Genomic DNA, 18,374 nt, shown 5'->3' on the forward strand with positions numbered 1-18,374 from the left:
TTGAAATAGCAAACAACTGGTGGGCGCATCCCTAAATTAGGCAAACTGCGCCACCATGTAGCAGACTATCATAAGTGCCGGTGTTGACTATTAAATGCTGGTGCCGAGCACCATAAACCACTGCCTCAAATTAAGCACTTGGCAAAATGGTCCTCTCAGCAAACCTTACTGTCCAGGTAAGAATGCTTGTCGAGCATATGTAGGGCACATGTCTAGGACATGAACTCCATGTGCCAATGCATTGAAAACAGCTTTGTCCCTGGTAGAATTAGCACTCAGTCCTCCCAGAGGCAGCTTTTTTTGCCAGTGTACAGCTGATGTTAAGGCAGAGCATCATCCAGCGGAAGATGGTTCTCTTCTGCTTAGCCTTGCCTTTTTTTGCTCCAGAGAGCCCCACAAAGAGCTGATGGTCCAACTTGTGATCTTTGGTACGATCTATATAGAAACTCAGAGCTCTCTTGGGTCCAAGCGAGGAAGTCTCCTCTCCTCCTTAGAGGGGTGATGCGGAGTATAGAACGCTAGGAGGGTGATGGCGTCACTGGCGTGGAATGGTGTCATAACTTGCAGTAGGAATGATGCTTGTTTACGGAAAGCCAGTTTGTCTGGGAAGAAGGAAGTGCATGGTGGATTGACCCAAAGAGCCTTAAGCTCACTTACATACTATGCCCAGGTGACATCAATCAGAAACACACTCTTGGTAGAAAGAAGCGGTAAATGACAGCTGTAAATCGGTTTTGAACGGAGAGCACATCAGATAAGTCAGGACTATATTAAGGTTCTACCGGGGCATGACAAAGAGAGATGGGGCAACGTGTTGCACCTCTTAAATTTTCTTTATCATAACTGGTGACTTAAACAATGAGGGCTGGCCTCGAAACTGTATAAGGCTGAAAGATAACACATAACTGTGCCCAAAGCAAAGCCTTACCGGGTAACAGACAAACAAATAACAAATACGTTAGTTAACTTAGCCTGGATAGGGTTGATCTGGCATGTACCACACCAAGCCATAAATTTGTCCCTACAACAGGCGCATACAGTTTTGTTTTAGGGACATCTGCCTGCTAAGATAACGTCAACCTACTTTGAAGGAAGGTCGAAGGTCATCAGCTGTCGCCACTCAATCTCCAAGAATATGCTCAAGAACCAGGGAGTTCTGGATATCATACTCTCAATGCCCAATCCAGTAGGATGACATGGGACTGGTCTGTCCTGATCTTCTTGAGAACTGGGGGCAAGAGTGGTATTGGCAGAAAGGTTTACAGGAATCCTGAGTTCTACTTGAGGCAGGACGCCTCTCTGAGCGAGAGAAGCCCTGGAATCTCTAAAGAACAGAAGTGCTAACATTTCATGTTCTCTGTTGTGGCGAAAAAGATGGAGCCAACTTTCTCCCTATTCTCGGAAGAGACCTTGAGCCACCTCAGGAGTAGCTGACATTCATGATCCACTAGGTTAGAATTTATTGGTGGTCCAGCCATTTCCCAAACCACAGAGCCTCCTGGCACAGGGTCCACGACCCCACCCTGCCCGCCCTACTTATTGCAGCAACACATGGCAGTGGCATCTGCGAGCACCAGTAACAGCCTCCTCTTGATGGGCGGTAGTAAGGCTTTCAACGCCAGGTGGATGTCCCACAGCTGTAGAAGGTTAAGGTGCAGCTGGGACACCACCCTAGACCACAGGTCTCTGGTCTCCACCTCTCCCAGATGACCCCGTCAACCAGAAGCAATGCATCGGTCACCACTGTCAGCTCTTGGGGAAGGGAGAGAAGTCTGACATAGGCCCAATTGCAGTCCACTAACTACCACTGCTGATCTTTTGCAGTCTGCTCCACAATCTGAACATAATCGGAGCGGTCCCCTTGATGTTGGGCCCATTAGGACTTCAGAGCCTACTGCAGAGCCTGTATATGCCCTCTGGTGTGCTTGACCATCAGGACGCAGGAGGCCGTTAGCCCTCAGAGTTGACCTCACTGGAATCCATGACTGAGGCTGACAGATGGGGGCTTATAGTCTGAATGTCCTGGACTCTCTTTCTAGGGGAAAGGTACGAAAATGACCTGTATCCAGAATGGCTCAGGTGAAGGGGAGCATCTGAGAAGAAGTCAGGTGTTGCTTCAGAATGTTGAAAGTGAATCCCAAAGACGACAGGATGTTCGTTGTAGTCTGAAGGTGGTTGATGACTGCCTCGGGTGAGCCCACCTTCAACAGCCAGTCGTCCATGTAGGGGAAGACTGGCACCACTGGCCTCTGAAGGTGTGCTGCCACCATAACTTTTGTGAACACCCGAGTGGTGCTGGTGAACACAGAGGGGAGCACAGTGAACTGAAAATGCTCCTCTACCACCATGAACAGCAGTTAGTGCCGATGGGCCGGCATGATGTGTATATGGCAATAGGGGTCCTGAGATCCAATGAGCCAACCAATCTCCCGGGTCCAGGGCAGACAAGACATGAGCAAGAGTCAGCATTTAGAATTTCTCCTTCCGGATGAAGGTGTTGTGAGGGCACAGGTCTAGAACAGGCCGAGGAACTCCATCCTTCTTGGGCACCAAAAAGTAGTGGGAATAACAACCACATCTTACTTCTGGAACCGGCACCCTCTCCACAGCCTCTTTAGCCAAAAGGCTATGCACTTCCTACCGCAAAATGGGGAGCTGGTCCTCCATCAGTCGCTGAGGGCATGATGAAAGAAGTGGCAGAGAGAGAGAGACAGGGCAAGGCGTATACCTTGCGAACAAGCGTAGTAGCCTCCTGTCTGACGTGATCGCTGCTTGCTAGCCCGGTAAGAATCTGTGGATTCTGCCTCTAACCAGGTGTCTGTGTCCCTATAAGATCACATAAAAGAGGTTTTGGGGGGTGGGGGAAGGCTGGGCAGCACGCTACCCTTAGAAATGGGGCTGGTGGGCCCCAAATGGCCTCCACCGTGAAATTGATGAGTTGGCGATAAGTGATGCATTGGCCAAAGCCGCGAAAGGAACCATGGAACTGTTGGTGAGGTTGGGTGGAGAGGCTCAAAGAGCGAGTGGTAGCTCTGCTCTCCATAAAACAGTTGAAATCAGCGTTGTCCCCAAACAGGTGAGTCCCATTAAAGGGTATGCCTATTTAGGAGGACTGGAAATCACCAGACAACCCAGGCGATCGCATCCACACATGGCAGCGAATGCAATGCTGGTTTCTATGGCCTGCCCGATGGAATCTGGTGGTCAAGCCACAATGAATCGTGAACTTGGCAGCATTACGACCATCTTAAATTGCCTGAGAAAGCACAAGGTAGAATGTCTTTGGTGAAACTAGGGAGGACTTGCACCACCGAATCCGAAAAGGCGTTCAAGTAGCATTCCATCAAACAGCTGGCGTTAACAGATCGTAGGGCCAAGCTGGTAAAAGAAAAAGCATGTTTGCTAAATGTTTCCACTCACTTACATTCCGCATAAGGGGACTGTTGGGAACTTTGGTGGGGTTACAGCTGCTGCTGGAAAGTGGAAGTGTACACCACTAGGCTTTCTGTGAGGGGTACTGCGAAAGAAAAGCCCGGTCAACAGAGGAAGGACGATGGCGTCTGGCAATTTGTCTACAGACTCGGACCCCAGAGCAAGGGTTGGCCCAAGCCCTTAATAATGTATCCATCAGGGCTTCTGGGAAAAAGGGGCTCAGAAGATGTTTGCCCCAGATGAAGGACTTCTGTCAAGACATGTGTTGTAATCTCCAAGGTGGGGAGCTGGAGGTCAAGAACTACCGCCGACATACGCATAACCATGGCGTAGGAAGCAGATTCCTATGTGGCTGGCACAGGGTGAGAAAAAAGACAGGTCTTCGGTGAGGTATTGAGGTCACTCGCCGCCAGTAAGTACTCATACTAACTATCATCTTGGTAGGGCAGAGCGAACTCATAACCCAGGTCACAGTCATTATCCAAATCCGTCACAAAAAGGGTATCCAAAGAATGTTGTCGAGCCTGTAGAAACTTAAGTAGAGGATGCGACACCTGGGGCCAATTCAGAAATCCAGTAGGTCGAGGTCAGACCGCTTCAACTCAGCACCAGAGAGGACAATCGGACACTTCTTCAGGCGGGGAAGTTGGCATCAGTGCTGATGTGCTCGGGACTGGCATGGGTCACCATGCTGGAAAGAGTCAGAACAAGAGCTAGGGATAAAATATGTTTGGAGGGTCCAGCTGGTGCCAAGGGTGAACATGCAGGCAGGTGGAAGGCCTCTCGGATCCATGGGGCCCAAAGCCGCAACAGATGGAGTAACTAGGGGTCCTATGAGCCGTCAATTAATTGGGCAGAACTCTTCAATCTTACCCGGTGTGGCCTAAGGCCTAGGAAACTCAAACTGTTCTGGGACCAGCTACGGCATCAGCTCCAAATTCAGCTGACTTTCGAAGCGAGATCTACAAGGGTAGCACTGCCTCCAAGCTTGTTTAGGTGAATGCGAGATGCGTGAGGGAGCGGGATCCTGCTTTGAATTCTTGTGTTTCTCGCGCTTACCTGAGGACTCGGAGCATGACAAAGACCAGGCACTGGAACGGCTCAATCGACTCCGGTGAAAGGACCAAGAGTGAACTTTGGACGCGGAACGGGACTTGGAACAGTCCTTTTGTGGAGTCTTAAGCTTGGAGGCGTAGTCTTTCACCTTGCGTTCTCTGATGGCCTTCAGTGTTATTGAAGCACAGTTGCCACAGGCCTTGAAGTCATGGCTGGACCTCAGGCATCACATGCACTGATGGGGATCTGTCACAGCTATTTATTTTAGACAGTCCTTACAGGGTTTCCAACCTGTTGTTTTAAGGGGTGACATCCCTTGTACACTGAAGAAAATGTGGAAAATTCGAAGAGATGTGAGTCAGACAGACAAGCGGGAGCTCTGGATCCTCATATGGTGGTGTGGAAAGAAAGGAAATAACGTCACCAAGCGGGAGTGGCACCTGTATAGGCCTGAAAGTCCTTCCGGAGTGGACCGGCATCAGTGCAGAGCTGCTAGGTGACACCTTCCCGTGCACAGAGGTACTGCTGAAAAGTTTCTGGATCTGGTCCGACACCTGGGGAATATTCAAAACGTGGGGAATCTGCAGCTAGAAGTCTCTATCAGAAGTATTCAGTATAGTTAAACATAGACCATTAACTTGCTATTTGCTTCTATTTCAGCCATTGGCTTCAGATATTGTCAAATAAATACTTTTGGGATCAGACCATTGGTTCTTGTCTATCACTCCTCAAACTTTCTGAGTTGTTCTCTCTCCTATCAAGTGTGCTTGTATTGAAAAGGGACTATTTTCTCTATTAACAAACATATAAACATAGACATAGCCTTGTATGGTAAGGCCTATTAGCTCTGCCATTGCAAATTTGTCTTGGCTATGCCCCTCAAAGTGCAGTGCAGCCTGCATTGCTGAGCTATGTCACTTCTGAATGAGAAGAAAAGCAACACTACAGGCTTCTGCAATATTGGGCTCATCCGTGAAGAGCAGCTCGAGAATATCAATGTCAGGGAATACTGCTGCCACTTAGAGGGATTTACTTCACAAAGATGATGGACGTAAATGTATTTATCAATATAAACAATAGGCAATTACTCTGCACTAGTTCCATTTCATTGTATTTAGCTCACCTGTGCCATTATAAAGACAAATCATATGCAAGTCATTCTGCTAGGCCTCTACCCTCTGAACTTGACCGCTTGAAACACTGGATGCATTTTGGCCTTTTTGGGCCTCACCAATGAAATGCAGCTTAAGAGGGAGAGAGCGGTCAAGTCAAGTCTAATTGTTTTGGAATTGTGACATGTGCTGCTTCTTTATGTATAATTATCGATGTATGTTGCATCCAGATTTGGATATTTCTTTATTATGTCTCCACACCCAAATATACAGGAGAAATCATACAGATGGAGGCGTAAGAGAAATGTTACTCCTGGAAGCATCTATTTGTAGCATGTAGTGCTGTAGATTCACATGCTTTACATTCTCTTGCCATTGAGTGTTGGGATTGGACTTTACAAGTTGTTTTTCTTCTAAGAAGCTTTGAATCACAGAATGTTGTGTGACTCCTCCCATAATGTTTTAATTCACATTGGCACCGACTTCAACCTTAAATTGTTTTTGCTCAGCAGGTGAAAGGTAAAATTGGAGTGCTGAGAATAGTATGTATGTTTGTACACACAAAAGAAGGGGTGAGGGTACGGACTCACCTACCCCGAACCCCCTGTCAATACTTAGTACACCAGAAGGAGTAGGGAGTAATAAAATATATCTATATTGCGTGATGGCACGTGCTGCATGTGCGAATAATGCCCTCACTCACACAAATGTGTGACATACTTCATCATTGGGCTGCTTACAAAGCACCCCGGCGTAGCCTCGCACAGGGTGGAACAATAGGGTGGGGGAAGACAATACAATACAAAAAGAAACAAAATGATTTCACAGTGACTGGGAACGACGGTAGTGAAAGTGCAGTGTTGCGAGTTAAAACTAGCTCGGAAGTGTCGCTGTGCCTAAGACTTTATTCCTGGACCCTCCGGCCAGGATTAAAAACGTGAAGGATGGAGGTGATTGGGAGATACTATGTGCTCTTAGCACCCCTCCTTTACTGCCAGGTGGTCAACATGTTTCGGCCGTAAGTGTATGCCCCACGTGTAGGGTCACGCCGCCCTTCATCAGGACTCTATCTGTCCCAGTGTGCTCGTTCTCTCACCTCCAATTGAGGTAAGATTGTACCTTAAAACGAGTTCCTTCCGTGGCAAGGAAATTCCTCTAGCGAGTCGTGGTAATACGAGTTTACCCCTATTTCAGATTAGAACTGGCGGCAGGCAAGGAAAGACCACCCATAGTCACACTTCGAGTTCGAAAAATCTTTATTTCGATCACATGATCATAAAAGATGTACATAACATCATAAAACATTTACAAATTAAGAACGCATTAAATAAGAACAGTGATCGGGGTTAATTAATATAATTGAGGGGTGCCAGAATCAAGTCTATACTGAGTCACCAAGTCTCTTAATGTAGCGTTTGCGGGCATACCACATTGAAGTTAAAAATTTGGATAAGACAAAAACCAAAGTTGGGGCCAAATCAGTCTTTAGAACTCTGTAGGCAGGCAAAAAAGATCTGAATCCCATGTTTTTAAGTAAAGGAACGAGCCAGTACTTCCTACTCCTCTCGTAGGCTGGACAAACATCACATGTGCATCGTTCTCTTTTACATGGGCACAAGCAGGACAGTTTTCAGTAGAAGGGTGGGAAGACCATGTTGCTGTGAAGGATGCCAAGGGGAGGGTCCCATATCTCCATTGAAGGAATAATTTCCTGGTTATTGCCGGGGACATGGCGTCTAGGACACTTTCCAGTTGATAAGAGTCTTTAATTTTTGTGAACTGATCGGTTAGGGATCCGTCTCGGATGCCATTAACGGATTGTATCAGCATATGATCATAATATGCTCTCGATAGTACTTTTCTGGAGGTCCTAGTACTTGTGTTTACTGGATCTGTCCAAAGTTCAGGGAATCCTATTACCTCAAAAGTTCTCTTAATATATTTTAGCCACGGTATTCTGGTGGCATTCGGCAACATTAAGAATTCCTGTAGCTCTGCTCTATAAGTACTGAGATCAGGGCTGCTCCATAGGCGTCTCCAAAATGCAAGCGGTTTGAGCCCCAGCTCCTCAGTTATAGGCCGGAGGCCCAGATCCAGCCTTAGAGGGAGAGTTGGAGTGCTCAGTGGAAGAGCGGTGATCTGCCTCAGGAACTTGTTCTCAGTGGTGAGTAGTTTTGGTGATGGGATATGGCCCCACAGTTCACCCCCATAAATGACACCTCCTCGAGCCTGTGCCTTGTAAATATGAATGACGGGGGTGAGTGGCCGGTAGGGTGATTTATTCGCTAATCTCATTATGCCACCCGCCAACTGTGCCAGTTTAATGTTAGCTTTTAACTGATGGGGTAACCACGTTAAATTTTCATTGAGCGTAATCCCCAGGTATTCGATAGTATGGACCCGTTCCAATTGGACTCTACCTAGGGTTGGTGGTGGGCGGTTAAGGGGTTTGGGATTGAGAATCATGAATTTGGTTTTCTGCGGGTTGATTTCGAGTCCCCTATCAGTGCAGAACTCCAGAAAACCATTCAAGACTCGTTGTATGCCCATCGGGGATTTAGACAGCAGCAGGGTGTCGTCTGCAAACATAATTGCAGGCACCCTGCTGCCAGTCAATTTTGGAGCATCAATGTTGGGGATCCTCTCCAAATGAGCGATTACCCCGTTCACAAAGAGGCAGAACAGGGTCGGTGCGAGCACGCAACCCTGTCTTACCCCTCTGCAAACGGGGAACTTTCCTGTTAATTTACCACCTCTACCGCACCTGACCCGCGCGTAGTTGTTGTGGTGTAGTCTCATGAGGATTGCCAAAATGTCTCCCGGGACATTCATCTCCTCCATAACCTGCCATAGTTTCGCTCTTGGAACCAAATCGAAGGCGGCACGTAAGTCCACAAAGACTGTGTACAAAGTGCCGCCCTCGATTAGTGCTGTTTTCCAATATAACAGGTTCAACCTGAAAATTTGATCGGTTGTGGACACCCCTTGCCTAAATCCCGCCTGGTAAGGAGTCAAAATCTCCATCTCTTCAATCCAGTTCTGTAGCCTATCTAAGATCAGTCTCCCAAAAAGCTTTTGGGATACGTCAATAAGACTGATCGGACGATAATTGGATGGCAGCAGAGGGGATCCCTTCTTGAAGATAGGGACCACCTCTGCCCCCAGCCAAGTATCGGGGATCTCCATCCCCCCCAAGACAGCTTTAAATATGAGCATAAGGTAAGGGGCCCATATCCCAGGTTCCTGCCTGAATAGATCGCCGGGTACCCCGTCAAGGCCTGGGGCTTTCCCTGTTGTTGTTAACCCAGCTATAGCTACCCTCACCTCTTTTTCTGTAAATCGCTCCCCTTTGGAATCTGGTACTATCCTGTTGGGTAATATGGTGAGTGCCCCCTCCTCTATTGAGTACAGTGACTGGAAGTGGTTCTGCCATGTACTGGGAGCTATATTCGGTTCAATAGCCGAGGATAAATCCTCTGTTCCATTGGCCACTATTCTCCAAAATTTACAGGAATCTCTGATGGTAAGTGTTCTTGCTAGTTCTTCCCAGTATTGTTTGTCCCACTCGGCCCTGGCATTCACCAGGAGTTTCCTATAGGCCCTTCTCCAGGATTGAATTTCCTCCCTGGGTTTATGCTCCTTTATTGCTAAAAGCAATTTAGTTTTTGCGTCCCTACATGTAGCATTGTACCATGTCCTCTTAGTTGTTGGGCCGGTTTTTCCATCGTGTTTGGAGAAAAGGTCCAGCTCCAAGGTACTAATTAAATCTGCATGAATCTGAGCCAACTTTTCCTTGTTACCCTCTTCTTCTATTTTCGCCCCAGTGTAAAATGCACTCTCTAAGAGTGGGGCGATTCTGGCATACAATTTTGGTAGCTTATTGCTGCTAGTAGCCAGTTTCTCCCACCTTACTCTTCTCCGGTTATTTGCCAAGAGCAGGCCTGACTTATTGTTACTAGGAGCGGGGGCTGTATCCTCTTTTGCTGGCAAGGCATATTCAAGCTCTAAGGCGTTGTGGTCGCTATCCCATCTCTCGGTAATCTTAAAATCAATGATTTGAGACCACAGCGGTAATTTGACAAGAATATAGTCAAGTCGCGATTCACTACCTGGTTTATTATAGGTATGTTTGCTGGGCATGTCTGATTTGCAGCGCCCATTGCAGGCCCTTAAACCCTGGTTTAGAATAAGGGCGGTTATCTGCAATGCGAGAGGGGTCCAAGCTCTGGGTGGGGGCGCCACCGTGGTCGGGATTAGCCATCGTGAGTCTTCTTCAAAGGAGGATCCATCACGAAGGCCTGGTAATGGTATAGTCACACTTACTCCAAGAGTGGTGCTGCGCCGACGTTGCTCGCCTCCATCCGGCTTCTGGTGTACTAAATAGTATTTATGTACCTTGTGATTTCTATTGAAGATATATATATTTTTTGTAAGAAACGTGTTATCACAAACCACTTCCGGGGAAGAGGGTAGATGCATGTGAATCTACAGAATTACAAGCTATAAACAGATGTTTAGGCTAAGTAACATTTTGCGTTTGTAGCATCTGTGGCTGTAAATACACATGCTTTGCGTTGCCAGTAACACAGATTCCTCCCTGCTGTGGCAAAGGGGCAGATGATGAAGATGTTTGAAACAACATACTCAATACAGCCTTGCAAATCATAGCTTGTTAATGAGCAAAGAGGGCCACAGAATAATCCTTTATACATTTGTGTGGTGTTGACCAAGCAGCAGCTTTGCAGATATCTGCTAAAGGAATGTGAACTAGGAAAGCCATAGTGGCTCCCTTTTACGTGTAGAGTGAGCTTGGGTGGTATAGGGAGTACACCTTTTGCCTCTGCATAAGCAAACTGAATGAAGCTAACAATCCAACTTGCTCTCTCTGCCTTGGATAGAGGCTGTCCTTTACAAAGTTTAGCAAAGGCTAGAAAAAGTTGATTGGTCCTTCTAAACAACAAAGTCCTATCAATGTAATACATGAGCACCCTCTTAACAGCCAGAGTATATAATGATCTATCCGCAACTGTATCCGATTGCGGAAAATATATGGACAGTCAATAGACTGGTTGACATGAAAAGGGGATACCACATTAGGTAAGATATTGTGGGTTTGTCATCAGCACCACTCTGTCCCTATTAACTTGTAGAAATGGCTCTGCCATAGTAAGAGCTAGCGTTCACATAATACATCTTAAGCAAAGTTATGGTCATAAGGAAAGCCATTTTCCCTGAAAGGAACTGCAGAGAATATCAGTGAAGTAGTTCACAATGGGGCTGCATGAGTCGTGTGTGTATCACATTAAGGTTCCAAGCAGGTACAGGTGGTGTTCTTGCAGATATAACCCTCTTGAGCTACACCAGGAATGCCTTTACTACTGCAATATGGGAGAAAGAAACATGTTCCCTGTGCCACTAGGCGAAGATGTGTGGAGGTGTAAGCAAAACATATGCCATGAAGGTGAAGAAGGTATGAAACGATATCCTCAACAGGAACCTCAAATGTGTCTAGTTGCTTAGAAATTCATAAATGGATGGATGCTTTTCATTTGGCTGCATAACAAGCCCTAGTCGTGGGCCTCCGATTATTTACAAAATATGGCCATACACTCCTCTGGAAGCTAAAAGTATCCAAACTCAAAGACTTCAGTTGCCAAATAGCAAAAATTAGCTGGCTGGGGTCCCGGTGTCTGATGTGAACCCATTGCTGAGTGAGAAGGTCCTGCTTGATCAGGGCTGTCTGGTCCAAGTTAAGCTTGCTAGAATAAGAGTAGCTGACCACGTATGAGATGAGTGATAGAAATGGAAAAGCATAAACAAATATCCCTGACAAAATTGATCCATAGTGTGTATTGCCCATGGACTGTGGGTATCTGGTGGTTAAGCTTTGGCATTTTACGTTTCTGGGGTAATAAACATATCTATGTGTAGGGTCACCTGTGTAAGTACTGCCTGAGTACTTACTGTTGGAGTTCCCACTCGTCGACTTGTTGATGTGCGCTGCTTAGGAGATCCGCAAATTTGCTCTTCACCTTTGGGAGATGATCTGTCACAAGGTATATGGGGTGGCGAGTAACACAATGACAAATCCTCTCTGCTATATGTGGAGGAGACAGTCTGTTCTCCCCTGTTCCTGTATGTAGTATATGGCTGTCATGTTGTCTGTATACACTAGTGCCACCTTGTGCCATACCATGGAGTAAAACACCCTCAGGGCAAGGAATATGGCCTTGAGGTCCAGGTCATTAATATGCTCTTCATATGCAAGCCCTTATTCAGGGAGGTCAATGTGGCCTATATGGTTCTGTTGTCCAGATGTGCCCCCAACCGGTAAGCAATGCATTGGTTGTATTGGTCACCAGCAGAAAAGGAGCAACAAAAGGCCTACCCATCAACAGGTTGTTGGTGTTCCACCACTGCTGAGTGTGTTGAGTGCTGACCTTTATCAACACTAGATCTTCTTACTGGCCCTCTGTTTTTGGCTACTGCTTGGGGAGACACTGCTAAAGGGGCAATTATGCAACCTGGCATGTGGGACAATTACTATAGATGATGCCATCATACCTAGCAGCTTCATTACTATTTTTACAGTTATGGGACGAGGGGTAGGATAAAGTGTCAGTAGCTGTTGGAATGCCATCACCCATTGCGGAGTAAGGTATCCACTCTCTCTGAGAGCATTGACACAATTATCCTAGAACGAGTTGGATCTGCTGGGGTTGAAGATTAGATTTTTTTTGGCATTGACAGTAAAGCCTAGGCTGCACAGTAGGTTGAGTGTTGTCTGCTAGTCTGCTGTTGTTTTTGATAAACCACTCGTCGAGGTATGAAAATATATGGATGCCTGCTTTGTGAAGGTATGTAACAACCAATGGGGCAGAGCATGAAACCCTAAGAACCAGGGTAATAGTAATGTATCAAACAACAACGGTTAACTTGAGGGGTAAGAGAAACAAAAATTATTCAGAACAAAGAACTGTAAAAACAATGAGACAATTCATTGTCAAAATATCTTGAAACTAAAAAACACACCAAATACAAAGAATTGAAAACCAGACTTCCATACAAATAATTAACAATTATTATGTATTATTAATACTCAAAAAACAGCATTGGTATAGCAGAGCAGTGCATTTTGTGACGTGCAGTGCAAGTAAGGTGCCAATTAATTTATGTACAATAAAAAATAATAACTTGGATACCAACAATAGGCTTCCTTAATCATGTAAATCATCTGTTTATTCAGTAGAAGTCGTACTATGCTTAGACATGTCCATAATGACGTTGGTACACCAATCACCAGTATAGGGAAGATCATAATCCTAAAACCCAGTATTCTAATTAAAAAAATTACTAGACCTAGGAAACACATAGTTCACCTACCAAAACACGCAAGCTGGGAGGATGGGGACGCCCTAAAAAACAAAGTTATCTACTGAATTACGGATAACTGGCAATGTTTGTCAGTGGTGACTCGCTCCTGTCCCTTGGGCTGAGTGGTCGCTCCCCAGTGTCTTCCTGTGTCACTCGGTATCGTTGCTTTGCTGCTTATTTGCTTATCTGCCTCATTATTGCTGCCTGCTGTGTGCCTGGTTGCCGCTCTGAACATTTTGCATTTGTATATTTAAAAGCGCCGCTTTTTCTGCATTTGCGCATTTCCGCTGGGCTCCCCCCTCCGCCTCCATTTTGCTTGTGTTGTTGTTGTGCTGATCTTTAGCCCGCCCCGCCTCCCAGCTGAGACGCCCTCCCACTGACCAGAACAGCGCTCCACCACCGGAAAGCGCCGTGACTCGCTCCTGTCCCTTGGGCTGAGTGGTCGCTCCCCAGTGTCTTCCTGTGTCACTCGGTATCGTTGCTTTGCTGCTTATTTGCTTATCTGCCTCATTATTGCTGCCTGCTGTGTACCTGGTTGCCGCTCTGAACATTTTGCATTTGTATATTTAAAAGCGCCGCTTTTTCTGCATTTGCGCATTTCCGCTGGGCTCCCCCCTCCGCCTCCATTTTGCTTGTGTTGTTGTTGTGCTGATCTTTAGCCCGCCCCGCCTCCCAGCTGAGACGCCCTCCCACTGACCAGAACAGCGCTCCACCACCGGAAAGCGCCGTGACTCGCTCCTGTCCCTTGAGCTGAGTGGTCGCTCCCCAGTGTCTTCCTGTGTCACTCGGTATCGTTGCTTTGCTGCTTATTTGCTTATCTGCCTCATTATTGCTGCCTGCTGTGTGCCTGGTTGCCGCTCTGAACATTTTGCATTTGTATATTTAAAAGCGCCGCTTTTTCTGCATTTGCGCATTTCCGCTGGGCTCCCCCCTCCGCCTCCATTTTGCTTGTGTTGTTGTTGTGCTGATCTTTAGCCCGCCCCGCCTCCCAGCTGAGACGCCCTCGCCCCTCCCCCCCTCCATCCATATATGACAGTTCCTCCCGCGCGCAGCGTTTACGCGCAGCGTTTACGCGCAGCGTCCGCGCCCAATCCGCGCCGAAGGTGCGCCAAAGGTAAGCCCGTCTACGCCCGTCCGCGCCTGGACCGCGCCCAGCGCCAGACCCCATGCCCCTCGCGCTGCCCAGCCCCCCCGCATCACCTACGATGCCGCCGCCCTCCTAACCCTTAACCCCGGTCGCGCCCCCAACTGCGTCCAAGCCGCCCCCGGACAAACCCATGGACCTTTCTCCTGCTACTCCTGCAAATTCAGCGGCACCGACAACATCTCCGCTACGACCACCCCACTGACTCCCGACCCCAACCACCTACAATGCATCCTTCTCAACACCCGTTCAGTCCACAGGCACGCCATTGACCTATGGAATCTACTTGACACCACCTCCCCGGACGTCGCCTTCCTAACGGAAACATGGATGAACGCTTCCTCCGCCCCAGACATCACCATTGCCATCCCTGAAGACTATAAGATCACTCGCAAAGACCGTACCAGCCACACAGGAGGAGGAATCGCTATCGTCCACAAGAAATCAATCCGCATCTCAACCAGCTCTGACGCCAACCTCGCCAACTCCGAACACCTTCACTTCCAAATCCACATCGACCCCAAAACCACACTCAGAGGCACCCTCCTCTACAGACCACCAGGACCCCGCGCAAAATTCAGTGAAGACGTCACGGACTTCATCACTCCACACGCGCTCCCCTCCAAAGAATACATCCTTCTGGGAGACCTCAACTTTCACCTTGAAAAGATCAACGACCGCAACACCACCACCCTCCTGGACAACCTCACCAACCTCGGACTTAAACAACTGGTCACTTCCCCCACCCACATCGCAGGTCACACACTCGACCCCATCTTCACCTCCAGCAATCATGTCTCCTTCAGCCACACTACGGATCTCCTCTGGACTGACCACAGCTGCGTCCACTTCACCTACAACAAGCCCAAACCCACCAACCACCTCCAACCAACTCTGCAAAGAAACTGGAACAAAATCACCACCGACCAGATCTCCTCATCGCTCCTTCTAAACACCCCAGCCCACTCCTCGGACCCAAACCTAGCCGCCGCCAACTTCACCCTATGGTTATCCAACACTGCCGACACCTTAGCACCACTGAAAAAACGCCAAAGCAAACCTGGCAACAAGAAGGCCTCATGGTTCAACGATGATCTTAAGAAGTCCAAGAAACTCTGCCGCACCCTTGAAAAAGCGTGGAAAAAAGACCCAACCACCAACACCAAGGACGCCTTCAAAAACGCCACCCGCACTCACCACCAACTAATCCGAAAGGCCAAGAAAACCGCATTCAAGGATCGACTTGACAACAACGCCCACAACAGCAAGGAACTTCTCAACATCGTCAAGGAGTTTTCCAATCCCTCGGCCAACTCCAACGACATCACCCCCTCTCAAGCCCTCTGCGACTCCCTAGCCTCATTCTTCCACAACAAGATTGCAGACATCCACAACAGCTTCGACAACCAACCCGGAGCCCAACCCACCCAACCACATGCTGAACACTCTCCCCCCGCGAACACCCTTAACGACTGGAACCCAATCTCCACTGAGGACACCATCCGCCTAATGAACTCCATCCACTCAGGATCCCCCACAGACCCATGCCCTCACCACATCTTCAACAAAGCAGACTCCGTCATAGCACCGCACCTCCGAGACGTCATCAACTGCTCCTTCAACTCCGCCACCTTTCCAGAAAACTGGAAACACGCTGAACTCACCGCCCTTCTGAAAAAACCCACAGCGGACCCCACCGAACTCAAAAATTACCGCCCCATCTCGCTCCTCCCATTCCCGGCCAAAGTCATCGAGAAAGCTGTCAACAACCAGCTCGCCGCTTTCCTCGAAGCCAACAAATCCCTCGACTCCTCACAATCTGGCTTCCGAGCAAAACACAGCACTGAGACCGCCCTCATCGCAGCAACAGACGACATTCGAACTCTACTGGACAATGGAGATACAGTCGCCCTCATCCTCCTCGACCTCTCTGCAGCATTCGACACAGTCTGCCACAGCACCCTTTTACAACGCCTCACCAACATCGGAATACATGGAAAAGCACTTGAATGGATCACTTCGTTCCTCACCGGAAGAACCCAGAGAGTCCGCCTTCCACCATTCAAGTCCGAGGCCACCGAAGTCATCTGTGGCGTACCACAAGGATCCTCTCTCAGCCCCACCCTCTTCAACGTATACATGAGCCCCCTCGCGACCATCGCCCGCCAACACAACCTCAACATCATCTCTTACGCGGATGACACTCAACTGATCCTTTCTCTCACCAAGGACCCCAGCACCGCCAAAACTAACCTACACGAAGGAATGAAAGAAGTTGCTGAATGGATGAAACACAGCCGCCTGAAACTGAACTCAGATAAAACAGAAGTCCTCATCCTAGGTACATCCCCCTCTGCATGGGATGACTCTTGGTGGCCGGAAGCCCTTGGAAAAGCACCCATCCCGACAGACCACGCACGGAACCTAGGCGTTATCCTGGATTCTTCCCTTTCAATGAACAGACAAGTCAGCGCCGTATCCTCATCTTGCTTCAACATTCTTCGCATGCTCAAAAAAACATTTCGATGGATCCCCACCGAAACCAGGAAAACAGTCACCCATGCCTTGGTCACGAGCCGACTGGACTACGGAAACACCCTTTACGCAGGCACTACCGCTAAACTCCAAAAGAAACTCCAACGAATCCAAAACGCCTCAGCCAGAATCATATTAGACATCCCACGCAACGAACACATCTCTGGTCACCTGAAAGACCTCCACTGGCTACCCGTCAATAAGAGAATCACTTTCCGACTGCTAACCCACGCACACAAATCACTCTACGACATCGGACCAGAATGCCTCAACTCAAGACTGTCCTTCTACACCCCCTCCCGCCAACTTCGTTCCTCCAGCCAAGCCCTCGCCACTGTACCTCGCATCAACAAGACCACCATGGGAGGCAGATCCTTCTCTTACCTGGCTGCTAAAACATGGAACTCACTCCCCACTCACCTTCGCCTTACCCAGAACCACCTAGCTTTCAGAAAGCAACTTAAAACGTGGATATTTGACAAGTAATCCTCCCCCCCCTCCTTAGCGCCTTGAGACCCTCTGGGTATGTAGTGCGCTATATAAATTCTTTGACTTGACTTGACTTGACTTGGTGTGATCTTATATATTGAAGGCAGAGTGGTTACAAGGCGAGAATGGAGACAATGACACCATTGCCTTCACTTTTAGGGCCAGATGTAGGTAGCCAAATACCAGTCGGTAACGGCCGAAGACCGGTATTTGGAAAATGAGATGTAGGGGTCAAAATTCAACTGAATCGGTAAATACGAGTCGGTATTCTACTGATTCGGAATGTTCCGAATCCTTATTTACCGAATTCTTATTTACCGAATCGGTAAATAAGAAATGGTAAAAAATGACTATCGAGATGTAGGAAACCGAAAACATACCGAATTTCATGAAATTCGGTATTTAAGAGTCGGTATTTACCATGGGTTGAAAGCAGGTGGTAACCAGGTGAAGGCTATAAAATAAGGACCCAAAATGCAACAGTGTTATCAGAATGGTGGATTTCTACGTCATAGCAAGGCGGCTACAGGCAGCAGGAGAGAGGGTATGGAGAAGGGAGGAGCAAGTCTACAGGCAGAGGATAACACTCTTCCAACTGACTGAGCCAGAGATACTGCAAAGGTACAGGTTACACCCCCAAACCATCCTGGACTTGATCAGGGACCTTCACCCACTCCTGGATCACCCAACACCAAGGGCGTACGCCATCCCACCCCATGTGCAGGTGCTGTGTAGCCTACACCTGCTTGCCTCTGGGAGTTACCAGAGTGTGATTGCTACAGTAGGTGGTGTGTCCCAGAGCTGCCTGTCCCGTTTTTTCAGAAGTTCCTTGAGGCCATGATGCAGAGAATGCATCATTATATTAGATTCCCTGACAAACCTGCTGAACTTGCGAAGACCAAAACAGATTTCCATCAACTCGCACACTTCCCTCACGTCATAGGCTGTATAGATGGCACCCACATCCCACTCTGCCCACCTGCAGCCACAGAACACATTTACAGGAACCGGAAGTCAACACACTCAATCAATGTGCAGGTGATATGCAACGCTGGCAAGATCATAACAGACATTGTGGCCAAATTTCCCAGGGAGCACCCACGACTCGTACATCTTCCAGAACAGTGGGATATACACACGCCTTGTTGCTGGAGATTTCGGGGATGGATACCTGCTAGGTAAATAACTGTGACACACCCTGATAGTCAATGCAGATGAATCAATCATGAGTA

General features: G+C 48.0%; 1 long non-coding RNA gene across 2 annotated transcripts in view; it reads right to left on the reverse strand.

Moving 5' to 3' along the window:
- The window catches only part of LOC144825532 (uncharacterized), a 169,837-nt gene that overhangs the window by 128,536 nt on the left and 22,927 nt on the right, over positions 1-18,374 (reverse strand). The gene's annotated exons all lie outside the window — the stretch shown is intronic.

This window comes from Lissotriton helveticus, chromosome 1_1, assembly GCF_964261635.1.
Source record: "Lissotriton helveticus chromosome 1_1, aLisHel1.1, whole genome shotgun sequence".
Taxonomy (NCBI): domain Eukaryota; kingdom Metazoa; phylum Chordata; class Amphibia; order Caudata; family Salamandridae; genus Lissotriton; species Lissotriton helveticus.